Raw genomic sequence first — 18203 nt, forward strand, 5'->3', positions numbered from 1 at the left:
TTTTTGGTGTATTTTATATGGTATTTGGGTTTAATGTGAATTCAATGTGGTATTTGACAAAAAATTGAAATTTTAAAATTTTATTTTTTTTTAAAATAAAACGAAGTTAGCTACGGGCTACAGATTTCCGTAGCTATCCCGTAGGCATTTATTTCGTAGCTATTACGTAGCTATTTGAATCCATAACAATTATGTAGCTATTTAGTTTTGTAGCTATTCTGTAGCCATTTATTTCTGTAGCTGTGGTAGATATGGAAAATTTCGTAGATATTCCGTAGCTAATCCGTAGCTATAATTTAGCCACAGACCATTATGTTACAAACATTTTTCTTATCAATTCAATAGCTATCCGTTTATAGCTATGGAATAGTTACGGATTTTGCTATAAATATTGCACCAGTTTTATAGTAGTGATTGGTTTTGTGCGAAAAAAAGACCCCAACCGTTGGATTAGATACTCCATCGGACGGCTAAGGTTTACCGGAAGGGGATAACGTTGATTCGGGCAACAAGGCTTTTGTGACGACATTGGTTTTTAGCGACGATTGTGTCGCCACTACAGCCTTGATTTCTTGTAGTGTAAGTTAATAACTAAGACAACACTAATATTTATTAATGTTAATCTTGAAACAATAGTTGCTCTCATGTAGACCCACCGGCCAGTTTGTAGCAAGATGTATGAAAAAGCTTCAATAATAGCTTTTCTCAAATTTCATGAGTTTTTTCTTCGTGAGAATGCTAATTGAAAGCTAGAGCACGGAAAATATAAATTACAACTTGTGCACGGCATCACTAGGACTCCTGATCCAATTATACCAATTAATTTTGAGCGTGCTGCGTCTAGAACTAAAGCATAATAAAATCAGTGTTATATGAAAACTTTTGAAATGAATAAAATAGTCAGATAGCCAAAAGACGAATCGAATGGACAAACTAAGTAAAATAACATGGTCTCTGTAAATAGAATAAATTAAAACCGGTCCGGTTGACAAATGAGTGTACAATTAAAGATGAACGAAACAAAACAAAATAATGACCATTATTCTATATTTTGTCACTGCATTTGAACCCAAATACCAGGACTTGGGATCTCTTTGTGAACAACATATAAAAGATAATTCCCTGCCGGAGCAACATTACCAGAGGGCGGTGTGGTTACTACAACTTGATATCTTGACTTCCCCAAAATCTTGGCAGCCACACCACCATCGAGCACCAGCAATCTTTGATTCATGGAAAAGGAGTGTGTGTTGAACGGAGGTGCCATCATTGTCACTGAGACGGAGCTTGGATCCACAATGCCTGAAACTGTAAACACAATAACTAATTGCTTTCCGTACCCTATTTTAGTGTTTTTTACAGGCAATATTATTTTGGGGCGTAAATCGGACGAGTTTGAATCCAAATAAGAAGGAGAGTACGCCTCCAAACTCAGCTCAGTGGGATAAAGGACGTTTCCGAATTCATATTTGTCGTGGGGGTTACTTCCACCAACAAGAACTCGTCCATCTCTTAGTAAAACAGCTGTGGAATGGTAAACTCTTGGAATGGTGCTTGGATTCTGCACTTCAAATCGAGACCCGACCTGTTTATCAGGTTGGTAAACCACTGGGCTAAGAACAGGGTTCCTCCCAAGTTCCCAACCTGCAACTCCAGCAGATACACCATTGATGATTAAAACATGAGCATTGGGAAGCAACAACATGTCACCCATAACTCGAGCCAAAGGCATGGTCTCCATGACCCATTGAGGGTTAGGGTCAGATATTTTGATCCTTCCGCATGTATCCAAAGCTCCATCAAATATCCCTTTATTTGCATTAACAAATGCTCCTTTTGGTGCACCCCCACAAACCAATACTTCAACCGCATTTACTGTTCCCTTTGTTATGCGCAGAGGGAGAAGTACAGCAGATCCGGTACTCGGATAACTCCTTGGTTGACCATCGGGCATTGTAGGGTAAGTCTTGATAACTTGGTTGTTGGAATAGTCGAATAAAATAGCACGATTGTTGGCAAAAATGAAAAGATTCCCATCAGGATAGAGAAATACAAATGGGTATAAATTATTCTCAACGTTAGGGTCGTTCGTTTGAACCAAAAAAGGTAAACTAGGAGTGTTCTCAGTGGCCGACATCTTGGGGTAGAACTCATAGCTAAATGCCCGGCGGCCACCAATAATAATTTGTCTGCCATCTGGCAATATATGATTGGTCGCATACCATCTCTGTTGATTCAGGCCATTACGTATCTCTTGCCAGTCGCATGAATCACACGATTTATAAATTCTGACAACACGATAACCATCATCAAAGCCACCAGTTTGGACCAATCTTCCATCGGGCATTAATGTTCCAGACGAACACCAGACATTGCTGAGCACCATGAGTGGACGAACGGTGTTTGATGCAACATCATACTCGACTGAATGGGCAGAACAATCGGTTGTGTTAGGACGACATGCCCCGTTTGGAAGTGAGATATTGGAGACTCCAAAATCGGTGCGGTCATACATGACAACACGATCATTGGGAAGTAACTGTGCGTGCATGGCCGAAATTCCAATGCTTGGGAGGAGGACAGACCACGATCCACCTGCCGCCGGACATTGCTGGGCATTGAGCAGGAGCACCAGAAAGAAGAAGAAGAGGTGATGATATAGGTGGGAAGTGGAAGGAACCATGGCTTTGGTTTATTTTATTTGCTCTTCTTCGAATTTGTTAGGTTTTTGTGTGTTTATGGAAGTGTGAATGGTGGCTTTATATACACTTTGAGGCGATGAAAAGAGTTTTCTATGATCGTTTTTCACTCGGGTATGGTTCATGAACTGCGTTGTGAATTAAATAACCCATTAGTCAACCTGAATGATAAGCGAATTTCATTCAATCATTTAACCATGAAATATTCATTCTTAATTTTATAAGGATAGAATCAGAAGGTTGATTCATCCTCTGATCTTGTTTATTAATTTGTCAATGCATATTTTCTTTTATTGAATGTTATTTTCAAACTTTTAGTTTTCTATTTTTCATATTACAGGTCTACGCAAGTATAATCCAACATTTGACAACGTACTTTCAAAATACATTGTTATTTCATGGTTATATTGCAAAATTCTAACAAATAAATATAAAAACAATTATATTTGCTCGATTTAGATTTTGCCCGTTGCTCGTTGAAAATGTCAAAAATACATAATTGGCACACAAATTACTTGTTATTATGAGACGAATTAAACAATAAACACATGATGATGTCGTTTTTTTATGATAATGATAAAATAATGGAAAAATCAATGTTTACTTCAAGACATTTGCAGACGTTTGTGTAAGGTCTATGGTCTTAACTGTTGAATATTAATATCTTTTACATATAGCTATTAAATGGTTATTTAAAGATGAATTAAAATTTCATTTCAATTTCTTGCCGATTTAGAAGTATGTTTCGACCATTTTTATATCAAATAAAAAACATATTGGTTTTTTTAGTATTACTGCAATCTTACTTTCATATAAAATTACTTTTTTCGCATCAGACCAAACTCAGTGTTTTTCAACATTATTATCATCCTATATAATACATTCTTGATGGTTTTGAAAAGTTCGCTTCAATTTCTCATTTCTTTTTAAAAGTTCATTGTTATTTCGTGTTGCTTTTAGAAATAAGTTTTAGATTATTTTTTTGTATCAGACCAAATTTGAAGGTTATTTTTGTATTATTACCAACGTATATGTTCTGGTTCATTTTTATTATTTGAATAAAGTTTTTGTAGTCCAAAACCGATACGAATATAAGAATACTGACTATATATTAACCGATTATCTATAATGTATAATAAAAAATAAAGACAATATAATCATAATTTATTGATGTTAGTTAAAATGTAATTTATTTGGCGATGAGGTTAGTTTTTAGTTATTTATTTGGGAAATATAATATGTATTCTGCATTACAAATGTCTGTCTTTCGAATTTAGCATTTGCTACTTTAGAATTTTATTTTGGTTTGGCATAGGCATGATCATCACATATTTAATATTTTTGCTCTTCTTGCACCTTTACTATATGTTGACTTGCATTCATTGAATCAAGATTTAACATTAAAAAAAAACAAATATAGACAAGAAATTATTAAACTCAATGGATACGCTAAAAGAGATATGAGACTTGCTTTTTGTGAGATAAATAATACAAAATTGGACCATTTTCTTCAAAATAATTTTAGAACCGAAGAAAACCTGATTGCCCAAATATCTAATATCATTATTTAAGTCATAACTTGTTATATGCCGACAAAATTGAAAATTTCAGCCAAAACTCTGTTACACGCCATCAAAGTTGAAAAAAGATTCTTTAAAGTTAAATGAGGATATTAATATAAAAAACCGTCTTTCACTTTTTGTTGGATGTATTTTTTGATGACAAGAACAATTATCAGTCCAAACATAATCTGTAAAAACCATCATACACAAATCATAGATTGCTTAATCAACAAAATAAAATACCACAATCGTAGATGGTAATCCAGTTAGAACATCTTTTTCTAAAAGACCAAAAAATGGACAATTTATTAGAATCTTTTTACACTGATAAAAGTCATAACAAAGTGTAATAGATTGAATCGATAGTTTACAATAAATATAAAAAATGAAGCCCTATCAGAGATAGAAAAACTTGAGGACGAGACAAAAAAAACACGTAACACTACAAAGTTGCAAACATCAAAAACACATGATGCAAAAAATCTAGAAAAAAAAAAGCAAAATTTATACCTGGTTGTTAGATGAGCATAGAGAACTTGTGTAAAATTCTTTGAAACATTTTGTCAAACACCTATGGTGACTGTTCTAGTAACCCATCCTTTGAATGTAACATGACAAAAAAATTCAATGTTACAGGAAAGTATAGGAAATTAACTAAACTAACATGTATTTAGATTATGCAAATTATTTTGAACAATTTTCGTTTAAAAATATACTTATTGTTGTTTCGTACTTATATACAAAGTTTAATAAAAAAATGTTAATTGTAATTATGCAATTTGATTCTACCATATAAATACAGCCACATAGAAAAATTTAAGAATCAAATAAAAACTATGTCTATAATACCGTAAATCTGATATTCAAGGAAATAAGATCATTTCTAATTTAGATTCTAACTTCTTAGCCTACTTTTGATATGGTTCATGTATTAATATTTATAGAAACCGATAGACAATGATGTTGATATTAAGTGTGGTATATTGTTGTTACCGATAAAAAAAACTAAGTTGTAGTTTACATTAAAAGTTCTTTTTTTATGTGAGTATGTTGCTATAATTTATAAAAAAAATCACATAGCTATTTCAATTTATAGTGGTTGTTGAGGATCGAGTCCAAGTTAATAGGTTACGCATTTAATATGAAAAGTTGTATATTGTTGTTTTGTTTGACTTAATCTAGATTGAATGATGTAATATGTTAAGCCAAAAAAACCTTATGTGATGTTTTATGAGATTTCAAAAATAGAAACATAATTTTGTTAGTCATAGAAAACAATTTTTGAAAGATTGTATTTACTGTACAGAAATATATACAAATTAGAATAGTTATAGTTTAACCCTTTATGGATTAAATTGTTTATAAAATTCATCCCCTTAATAGTGAATAAAAGATAAATTAAAGACATTTACAACGTGAAAAAAATCACGACATGTTACTGTTAAAAATGGTATAACATTGTACTTTAAACATACATTCCTAAAAATAGTATAATATGAAGTTATATTCGACAATAAATTCAGAAACAATAGCCAAGTTGAGATAATCAAACAAACATAAATAGTAGCAACAACCAATTTGATCCATTTTTAAATTAAACTACCAATTTACCTTTCTGATGAACATAGTCCATACTAAATTAATGATTTAGCCTTCAGATAAAAAATGGAAGTATCATGCTACAAGAATCATTTTAGTATATATGTCATGTCAATATCTATTGTTTAGTTGCTTTTCCATCCCAATGCTTTTCTAGTTTCCTAAGTCAAATTACCCTTTTGCCCTTACGTTTCCTTACTTAAAGGTTTCATGCATCTAATTTGCTATCAAATTAAAATAAATCACATAAATTTAGGAGTTTATTGATACCTTCAAAAGGTAAATTTGCATCTTCCTTCTTTATTCTATCACAAATAAAATTACCTTTCTGCACCTAAACCTTCAATCATACTTAACATTTAAAAAAAATTCATCCAACAATATCAATAACCTTTAGTTATGATTTCAATTTAAAGTTAAAAATGTTGTAATTCAACCATCATATTAGGATATTAATTTACATTCAAACACTAAAAAATATATCTTTATTAATTAAACGAAAGAAGGTACTGGAAGGACCTTCCAGTGCACAACAATGAAGGTTTGAAGCAGAAAATGATGATGGATGTCATAAACAATAAGAATGATGTTGTAGGAGAAGGTTTGAAGCAAAGCAACGATTGAAAATAAGTTTGAGTCGCAGATTCAAGGATGAATCCTATATGTATGTCATAATTTGAATCTGATTTTTGGTATTAATGGTTTCCTAATAAAAATGGATTTAATATTAATGGTTTACTAATATAAACAAATTTATATAAATGGTTGATATTTAATGTCTTAATTGAAGTGTTTTTTGTAATATGTTTTTAATGTTGACCATTTTAAAACCTTTATAACCAGAAATTCAAGATTTAAAATATGGGAAGCTTTTATTAGAATTAAATACATTCCATTTCAATGGATTTAAGTTAATTTTGTTTGACAATTAGAAAGATTTTATTGGAATTAAATGCATTTCATTTGTAGAAGATGATGTCATCAATTTGATCTAATGGTGGAAAAATAGGATTGAAAGACAATCAATGAACCAGATTGTTTTAATATATATTAAAGATAACAAAATTGTTGATATGTTTATTTAATGAGTTTTTTAAAAAAGAAAAAACTGAACGTGTTTGAATTTTGAAGCCAAAAACTATAAATAAAGGAGTTAAATTATGAACAATATTAATTAGGGTAAATGATGGCATAGATCGTCTAAAGATGGAGATGCTTGCTTCAGTTTGTAGAGATTTGTGTGAAGCCAAAACAAAGGTGTGATAATTGGAGATGCAAGGAAGAGGCAATACGCAAATTCTAAGAATACATGAGCAAAAAGGAACCAACTTATGGTGCTACATTCTATTATGAACACACAAAGCATCAATTGAAGCACAACCATTGACATGAGGACGAAGAGGATTAGGGAATTATGGTTCAAGTGAAAAAAATAGAGGAGAAAGATGGGGGCGACTATTCATGTTTTTGACAAGATTTGTGGAGAAACCGATACCTAATATATAAATAGAATGATATGCTTCAATTGATAACATAATTGCTGATTTTAAAGATTCTATAATTAGATGTAATTGTGCTCAAATTATGAAATATATTTTAAAAGTATGATAGATTTTATAATTAAATGTAATTGTGATTGACATGTAATTGCTAAATTTAAAGATTCTATAATTAAATGTTTGAATTCTATTTGGAGAAGATGATGTCATCAATTTGATCTAAGGGTGGAAATCAAATGATTGAAATACAATCAAGGGCCATGATTATTTCATTGGTGAATTAAGGATTCTCTTTTAATAATATTTACAGATTAGGGTAATTTAAAAGAAAATGTTGTTGAATTGTGGTACTTTTGGTTTCTTTGTGAAAAATTAGGATGCGTTTACCTTCGGCCCAGAATTGCTATTACCTAATAACCGATTTAAGATTAAATTGAGAACCGAAAACCGGAACCAAACAATCTATATGCAACGTGTGAAATTAATGGATTTTCACAGAATTATTATTATTGTTATAAATTTTTTTATTTCTTATAATATATTAAACTCTAAATTTTTTCAAATAACATGACATCGTACATGGTATTACACAATGTTTTGAAAACCGGACCGGACACTGAACCGACCGTCATACCGGTTCGACGGTTCAAGTGGTCGAACTGGTTGGACCGGCCCTAAAAACCGGATAAAACCGGATATATATATATATATATATATATATATATATATATATATATATATATATATATATATACACACACACACGTAATCCATACACTTTATTTCCTTTACATGCATCTTACAAACTAATTTGCAAAAATAATCTATTATTTTAATCGTACATTTAATTATTTATAATTAGAACAAAAGAATAGTTACATGGTATCGTATAAATGTTATGATTATACATTTATATGTACATGTGTGAGTTTGAAGAAACAAATATCCATCATTGATACGAATTAGAGGAAAAATAAAAAAACAAGAAGAGAATATGTACAAAACTTCAAAAATGGTCCCTGTGGTTTTCAGAAATATCAAGTTTAGTCCCTAAGTTCAAAAAACCTCACAGATGGTCCCTGTGGTTTCAAAACTTTTAACAAATGGTCCTTCCGGCTCACTCCGTTAGCATTTCACCGTTAACTCATTTTTTAATAAAATATTGCAGGGGTAATTTCATCATTTCAGTTGTAACCTTCTCTCTTTAATATGAAATGATTACTTGTTTGTACATCACTACCCGTCCCTCTCCCAAGAAGATAACCAGTTACAGGTTTAGTCATCGGGTTCATTCCCATCGTAGAAGCAAGAAGAGAATATGGTGTTTTCGAGAAAAATTTGTAACCGTGGAGGACTTAGGAAAAACATACTGTACAATACTACAAGAAAACTTGTTTTTTCTTGGTCTATTGTGTTGACGTAAAGAAATCATTGATTTTACTCCTTTTTTTGTGTTTACAGAAGTTATGACAATTATTTCACGTTGAAGATACACTACAGTGGTGTCTTCACCAAAGCACCTGGAAGGAAGTATGTTGATGGTGTTGTAGCATATGTAGATTATGTTGACACTGATTTATTTTCAGTTCATGAGCTTGACGACATGGTTCGAGAACTAGGGTACAAAACTGAGCAAACCCTTTACTACCATTTATGTATCCCTGAATACCCTTTGGGCTATGGCTTAATACCTTTAGGTAATGATCAAGATGTACTTAAAATGGTATCATATGTCCCTAAACACAGACTTATTAGGGTGTATATTGAAACTGGTCAGACAAGGGTAGCTAGTTATTACAAGTCTCCTTCTAAAGTTGTTATTAAAGAGTTGGAGCCTGATAGTGTGTCACCTGAAATGAATAGAAAAAAACCTTGTAGGAGAGAAGCAGGATCATGTAGTAGAAAGTTTGATCTAAAAAAGTCTATGAACCCTGATTATGAGCAGTCACAAGTGTTAGATGTTGATGAAGGCCATGATTACTCAAAGAGTATTCTACCATTTATAAGGTCACAAGGTAAAAAAAGTCATGTCATTCAAAAGGAAGTGGTGAATCATGAAATTGAAACTCAAGAAGAAGTGATCATTAGTGCAGTTGAAATTGAAGAACAATAGGGAACTTACCATGTACAGGAACCAAGCTGCCAAGCTGATGATAGAGCTAATACTACAATAGTTGATGACTATGAACCATTTGTAGAGGATTACTCACTTTATGCTGATTATGATGCTGAGTTTAATGTTCAAACTTCATTTGAAAAACAACCAGAAGTGGATTATCTAGAGGGTATGGTGAGTGATGATAGTGGAGAGGCTTTCTACTTTGAGAGTGGCCATGGTTCTGAGGATAGTGGAGATGATTCTGATGACAGTGAATACAATGTGGATGAGTCTAACATATAATTTGATGTAGATGTAGACATGAGTGAATTCCATAATGCTATTGATGTAGATGAACATGGAATCTTGAACAATCATTCAAAAGATGATGGGATTGGAGTGGTTGATGATGAGTTGGAAGTTATTGCCACTGATGATTATCAATTTGCAGGATTTCATGAAGATGATAGGAAGAGAGTGCTAAAAGAGTTGAGTAAGTCAAGTACATGCTCACATGGAGAGGTTCATGTTAAACCATTTCAGATTGGTTAGGTCTTCAAAACCAAGGTTGATGTTAAAAACTACATGAACTCACATGCTGTAGCAACAAGGAGGTCTTTATACCTAGCAAAAAATGACAAAATACGGATTAGGGTGAAATGTAAAGGTGTTGTAAGTAAGCCTTCTACAGGATTTGATGGTGGTGGGCCCTCAACCAGAAGTAGGGCAAAGTGCAAGGGTAAAGATGTAATTGCCAATAAAGGTACATGTCTATGGGCAGTTCAAATATCGAGGGCTAATGAAAATCAGGATTGGTTGGTGAAAACAATACAGGATGAGTATAAATGTTTGCAAACAAGGGCGGTTAAAGCTTGCACTTCCAGATACGTAGCAAACTTAATTGTTCAACAAATACAGAGTAACCCTAAAATTCCAGTGAAAGCTTTACACGACGAGTTGTGCAAGAAACTGGAGGTAGGAATGTCATTGCAAAAGGTTGCTAGGGCAAAGTCAATGGTTGAGCGTATCATTAGTGGGGACTACCAAGTACAATATGGATTTTTGAGGGATTATGTGTTGGAGCTACTCAACACTAATCCTGGTACAACAGTTCGGATTGATGTGTATCCAGAAACCTCCCTGTCTATTACCACAAGAACTTTTAGAAGAATATATGTCTATTTAGGTGCATTGAAGTTAGGATTCAAATCTGGATTAAGAGATTTTCTAGGTCTGGATGGTACTTTCATGAAGGGCCCTTACCCTGGGCAAGTGTTAACTGCTGTAGGGTTAGACTCAAACAATGGCATATACCCTGTAGCATATGCAGTGGTAGAGACAGAATCAACAAGTAGTTGGACCTGGTTCTTGGAACTGTTAGGAGAAGATCTGGATTTGGGACCAAATTCAAACTTTACCTTCATTTCTGATAGACAAAAGGTGTATACCACCTAACTTTTTTATTACCTTTTCTAAATACATTTGGTTAACTAATGTTGCATACATTGACTTTTGTTTAGGGAATAATACCAGCAATGGAGAAGGTATTCCCTAGTGCAGAACACAGGTTCTGTTTGAGGCATATCCAGGAAAACATGAAGAAACAATGGAAAGGAAAAGACTTAAGTGACCAGCTTTGGGAGTGTGGTAGAGCAACAACAGTCAATCATTTTAACAGAGCAATGGATGAGTTGAAGAAGATCAATGCAGAGGCTCATGCTTAGGTGTCTAAGATCCCAGCAAGCACTTGGGCTAAATCTCACTTTAGTGGTAAGTTTCTAGAAATTTATTGAGAAATGTTAATCTTCCCTATTGTGTGTTTACTATATGTGTAATTGTCTTCTGTTAATATCTATTATTCAGGAAGGGCACATACTGATTGTTTGTTGAATAACCTTTGTGAGGTATTCAATTCAAAGCTAGATGAAGGTAGGGATAAACCTATTATCACTTGCTTAGAGTATATTAGAGAGTATCTCATGAAGAGGTTATGTGTGGTGCAAAAGGAAATAAATAAGTGTGAAGGACTTCTAACTCCTACTGAAACTACACTGTTTGAAATGATTAAGGATGATGCATCAAAGTATGTGGCTAAATACAATGGGGCAGGGAAGTACCAAGTGGCAAGCGCATGGCAAGACCAATATGTGGTAAACTTGAATGATCAAAGTTGTAGTTGTAGGTTTTGGGAGATTACAGGTTTCCCATGTAGACATGCTGTTTGTGCTATATGGGACAAAATTGAAAATGGTGAAAATGCCCCACATGTTGATGAATGGGTCCATCCTTGCGATAGGTTATCAACATGGAAAGCCATGTATTTCAACAAAATTGATCCATTGAATGGACGTACAATGTGGCCTAAAAGTGACTGCCCATTCACTTTACTTCCACCAAAACATAAGACACAAGTTTGTATTTAAAGTACACCAAAAATATAGTATACATGTGAACATGGAATGAATTCAATTTTAAATATAGTATATCAACATGTGTAGGTTGGGAGGCCTAAGAAGAAGAGAAGGAGGGGTGTTGATGAGCCAAACAGCCAAGCTGGTAGATTGAGCAGGAAATATTTGGAAGTCACTTGTTCAAAGTGTCATAACAAAAGGCACAATTCCAGAACATGTAAAGGGCAGGAGGCAGTGGTGAAGTTGGAGGGGGCTGAAAACTATTTTTAGTGGTTATTAGGATGTTGGTGTTGTAGGTATTTAGAAACTTATGTAATGTGTACTTGTTTGAAGATGTGTTAAGAACTTGAAAACTTTGCATGTAATGCTTGTGTTGTAGGTCTTTTGAAAACTTTGCATCATGGTTGTGTTAAGAACTTTATAACTTTGAATGTAATGATGTGTATGCACTTTTTGGTGATGAATTAATATGTTTTGTGTACTACCCTTCACAGATCAATTAATAACATTTTACATTTCAATTGCAAATGAAAACCATCTTCAAGATGCATTTACAATACACTTAACAATTGCATTTCAGAAACATTCAAGAAATTGAACAATGAACTATAACAAACTACATTCCATTACCATTACCATTACCACTTCATTACACATTAATCTGATACATAAACCAAATACAACAACACCAATTCCAAAACCACCTACATAAACTGAAAGCAAAAAAAAACCCTATCCGATTAAAATCAAAAATAACCCTGCAATGGTTACAAACCAAAAACCAAAACTCCATTACCATCCAAACCTTCACAAGATACTTAGAGATTAAAATAATACCAAAAAAAAAACACCCATGAACAAAACAACATCAGCTGGTAGTTCCACAATTCTACAGTTACAATGGCGACCCTCTCTTCCAATCGATTCATTGATCTTATCAAACCTGGAATCACCACCAATGCCCTAGCACACATAGGAGGATCATACCATCGAATGAAACCACATGTTCTACAGTTCCAAAATTGTCTTCCAGGGTTACGATCCGTCCATGAAGTGATCTTCGTTGCTTCATTCCTACATCTGCAAGTCACCATCTTTGAATCAGAAGCGATTGGATGTCGTGAAGGGTGCAACGGTCGAGCAACAGTGGAAAGGAGGAGAGATGATCGACTGATAAAGCTAAAGGATTTGCCCAAAAATCGGACATGCAATTTCTTTTAAAGAGAGAAGGTTACAACTGAAATGACGAAATTACCCTTGCAATATTTTATTAAAAAATGAGTTAACGGTGAAATGCTAACGGAGTGAGCCGGAATGACCATTTGTTAAAAGTTTTGAAACCACAGGGACCATCTGTGAGGTTTTTAGAACTTAGGGACTAAACTTGATATTTCTGGAAACCACAGGGACCATTTTTGAAGTTTTGTCAGAGAATATTGAAGTGGTTAATTTTTTTTGCCTTGTATTTGTCCCACATCGGTGGGTAAACGAAAGAAGAGGCACTTGGTCCCTTATATAAAGCACTAGCCGAATGCCCGCGCGTTGCGCAGAAACACCTATATAGTTGAAGTTTTTACAAATATATGTTTTCTTTTTTAAATATAACAATAACATTGTTGTTAAATTTGATATAATAATTTTTATACAAAATTGATATAATATATTGATTATTTTTAATTATATGATAATATATACATCTATTATAACTTCATAATCTCAATTGTTTGAATGACTTCTACATGCGAGTTACACATGAATAAAATTAAATATATTATATGGTTTAATGTTGTTTATAGTTGTTGTTATTGATAATTAATTTTTTTTTAATTTATTTGTTTAATGGTTTAATTTCTATCATTATAATTATTTAAAACATCAAACATTATTTTTTGATTTTAAATGTAACAATATAATCATTTATATAGAATTATTTTTAACTATTGTTATTGTAAGTTATTTTAAGCTACTTATTTGGAAAGTTTTAACGATTATAAAAATACATTTAGGAAATTTTTTAGTTAAATTGATATTACAATTTAGTTTTTTTGCATTTATCACTATGATTTATCACTTTTAACTATTTACAAAATATTCTTTGGTTTTTTTAGTGGAACTGAAATATATATTTAAGTAGATATTGTAATGCGCAGAAACACCTATATAGTTGAGGTCTTTGCTAATATTTGTTTTATTTAAATATAACAATAATGTTGTTTTTAAATTTGATATAATAATTCGTATCTTAAATTGATATAATATATTGACTATTTTGAATTATATGATAATATATACATCTATTATAAATTTATAATCTTAATCGTTTGAATGACTTCTACCTGCGAGTTACATATGAATAAAATTAAAAATAATTTATGGTTTAATATTATTTATAATTGTTGTTACTATTAACTAATTTTTAAAATTTATTTGCTTAATTTTTAAATTTCTATCATTATAATTATTTAAAACATCAACCATTATTTTTTTATTTTAAAGGTAATAATATAATCATTTATATAGAGTTATTTTTAACTATTGTTATTGTAATTTATTTTAAGCTACTTATTTGAAAACTTTTAACGGTTATAAAAATATAATTAGGAAATATTTTAGTTAAATTGAGATTATTGTTTAGTTTTTGTATTTTTCACTTTTAAGTATTTACAAAATATTATTTAGTTTTTTAAGTGGAACTGAAATTTATATTTAAGTTGACATGTAATGTTATATTTATGTTCACAATTTAAGTATTTTGTCCAAACCGTTCAAAAATTGTATTTTTAAATTAATAATGGTTTATATTTAACATCATATTAAATGTAATAAATTAAGTATAATATGTTAAAAGTTAAAGACATAACTTTATAAGTAGAAGTAAAGATACTATTTGAAAATTAAAATTTAGTTTATTTATGATTACACTTTAGGGTTGCTATTTATTTAACATTATTAACCAACTTATAATCATTATTAGAAAGACTAATTTATCACTTTTAACTATTTACAAAATATTCTTTAGGTTGTTTAAGTTAAACTAAAATTTATATTTAAGTTAACACTGTAATGTTATATTTAAATTAATAATTTAAGTATCTTTAAAATGATAATGGTTTAAATCCAATAATATATTAAAACTAATAAATTAAGTATAATATGTTTTAAGTTAAAAAACATACCTTTATTAGTAGAAGTAAATATATTATTTTAATATTGAAATTTAGTTTATATATGATTATATTTTAGGTTTGACATTTATTTAACCTAATTAACCAAATTATAATTATTATTAGAAAGAGATTGAAAAGTCATGGGAGTTTCAAATGAATGTGGTGAAAGGAAAAATAGATGAGAGTTTCAAATGAATGTGGTACAAGGAAAAATGCTTCCTTTATAAGTATATAAAGATGTGATGGTGGTTTTGTTTAAATAACATAAGAGTGCATTGGGTTTTCTTAATCGGGTCTTCATCTTGTGAAAAGCCCAAATACATTTAGGAAATTTTTTAGTTAAATTGATATTACAATTTAGTTTTTTTGCATTTATCACTATGATTTATCACTTTTAACTATTTACAAAATATTCTTTGGTTTTTTTAGTGGAACTGAAATTTATATTTAAGTAGATATTGTAATGCGCAGAAACACCTATATAGTTGAGGTCTTTGCTAATATTTGTTTTATTTAAATATAACAATAATGTTGTTTTTAAATTTGATATAATAATTCGTATCTTAAATTGATATAATATATTGACTATTTTGAATTATATGATAATATATACATCTATTATAAATTTATAATCTTAATCGTTTGAATGACTTCTACCTGCGAGTTACATATGAATAAAATTAAAAATAATTTATGGTTTAATATTATTTATAATTGTTGTTACTATTAACTAATTTTTAAAATTTATTTGCTTAATTTTTAAATTTCTATCATTATAATTATTTAAAACATCAACCATTATTTTTTTATTTTAAAGGTAATAATATAATCATTTATATAGAGTTATTTTTAACTATTGTTATTGTAATTTATTTTAAGCTACTTATTTGAAAACTTTTAACGGTTATAAAAATATAATTAGGAAATATTTTAGTTAAATTGAGATTATTGTTTAGTTTTTGTATTTTTCACTTTTAAGTATTTACAAAATATTATTTAGTTTTTTAAGTGGAACTGAAATTTATATTTAAGTTGACATGTAATGTTATATTTATGTTCACAATTTAAGTATTTTGTCCAAACCGTTCAAAAATTGTATTTTTAAATTAATAATGGTTTATATTTAACATCATATTAAATGTAATAAATTAAGTATAATATGTTAAAAGTTAAAGACATAACTTTATAAGTAGAAGTAAAGATACTATTTGAAAATTAAAATTTAGTTTATTTATGATTACACTTTAGGGTTGCTATTTATTTAACATTATTAACCAACTTATAATCATTATTAGAAAGACTAATTTATCACTTTTAACTATTTACAAAATATTCTTTAGGTTGTTTAAGTTAAACTAAAATTTATATTTAAGTTAACACTGTAATGTTATATTTAAATTAATAATTTAAGTATCTTTAAAATGATAATGGTTTAAATCCAATAATATATTAAAACTAATAAATTAAGTATAATATGTTTTAAGTTAAAAAACATACCTTTATTAGTAGAAGTAAATATATTATTTTAATATTGAAATTTAGTTTATATATGATTATATTTTAGGTTTGACATTTATTTAACCTAATTAACCAAATTATAATTATTATTAGAAAGAGATTGAAAAGTCATGGGAGTTTCAAATGAATGTGGTGAAAGGAAAAATAGATGAGAGTTTCAAATGAATGTGGTACAAGGAAAAATGCTTCCTTTATAAGTATATAAAGATGTGATGGTGGTTTTGTTTAAATAACATAAGAGTGCATTGGGTTTTCTTAATCGGGTCTTCATCTTGTGAAAAGCCCAAATACATTTAGGAAATTTTTTAGTTAAATTGATATTACAATTTAGTTTTTTTGCATTTATCACTATGATTTATCACTTTTAACTATTTACAAAATATTCTTTGGTTTTTTTAGTGGAACTGAAATTTATATTTAAGTAGATATTGTAATGCGCAGAAACACCTATATAGTTGAGGTCTTTGCTAATATTTGTTTTATTTAAATATAACAATAATGTTGTTTTTAAATTTGATATAATAATTTGTATCTTAAATTGATATAATATATTGACTATTTTGAATTATATGATAATATATACATCTATTATAAATTTATAATCTTAATCGTTTGAATGACTTCTACCTGCGAGTTACATATGAATAAAATTAAAAATAATTTATGGTTTAATATTATTTATAATTGTTGTTACTATTAACTAATTTTTAAAATTTATTTGCTTAATTTTTAAATTTCTATCATTATAATTATTTAAAACATCAACCATTATTTTTTTATTTTAAAGGTAATAATATAATCATTTATATAGAGTTATTTTTAACTATTGTTATTGTAATTTATTTTAAGCTACTTATTTGAAAACTTTTAACGGTTATAAAAATATAATTAGGAAATATTTTAGTTAAATTGAGATTATTGTTTAGTTTTTGTATTTTTCACTTTTAAGTATCTACAAAATATTATTTAGTTTTTTAAGTGGAACTGAAATTTATATTTAAGTTGACATGTAATGTTATATTTATGTTCACAATTTAAGTATTTTGTCCAAACCGTTCAAAAATTGTATTTTTAAATTAATAATGGTTTATATTTAACATCATATTAAATGTAATAAATTAAGTATAATATGTTAAAAGTTAAAGACATAACTTTATAAGTAGAAGTAAAGATACTATTTGAAAATTAAAATTTAGTTTATTTATGATTACACTTTAGGGTTGCTATTTATTTAACATTATTAACCAACTTATAATCATTATTAGAAAGACTAATTTATCACTTTTAACTATTTACAAAATATTCTTTAGGTTGTTTAAGTTAAACTAAAATTTATATTTAAGTTAACACTGTAATGTTATATTTAAATTAATAATTTAAGTATCTTTAAAATGATAATGGTTTAAATCCAATAATATATTAAAACTAATAAATTAAGTATAATATGTTTTAAGTTAAAAAACATACCTTTATTAGTAGAAGTAAATATATTATTTTAATATTGAAATTTAGTTTATATATGATTATATTTTAGGTTTGACATTTATTTAACCTAATTAACCAAATTATAATTATTATTAGAAAGAGATTGAAAAGTCATGGGAGTTTCAAATGAATGTGGTGAAAGGAAAAATAGATGAGAGTTTCAAA

The 18203-nt window shown here is 29.4% G+C and overlaps 1 pseudogene; it reads right to left on the bottom strand.

Moving 5' to 3' along the window:
• Positions 1–938: 938 nt before the first annotated feature.
• Positions 939–2742, bottom strand: LOC145103269 (aldehyde oxidase GLOX pseudogene; annotated as a pseudogene).
• Between the last annotated feature and the right edge of the window lie 15461 nt (positions 2743–18203).

Source organism: Lactuca serriola, chromosome 4 (assembly GCF_051521515.1).
Source record: "Lactuca serriola cultivar US96UC23 chromosome 4, Lser_US96UC23_V15, whole genome shotgun sequence".
NCBI classification, from domain to species: domain Eukaryota; kingdom Viridiplantae; phylum Streptophyta; class Magnoliopsida; order Asterales; family Asteraceae; genus Lactuca; species Lactuca serriola.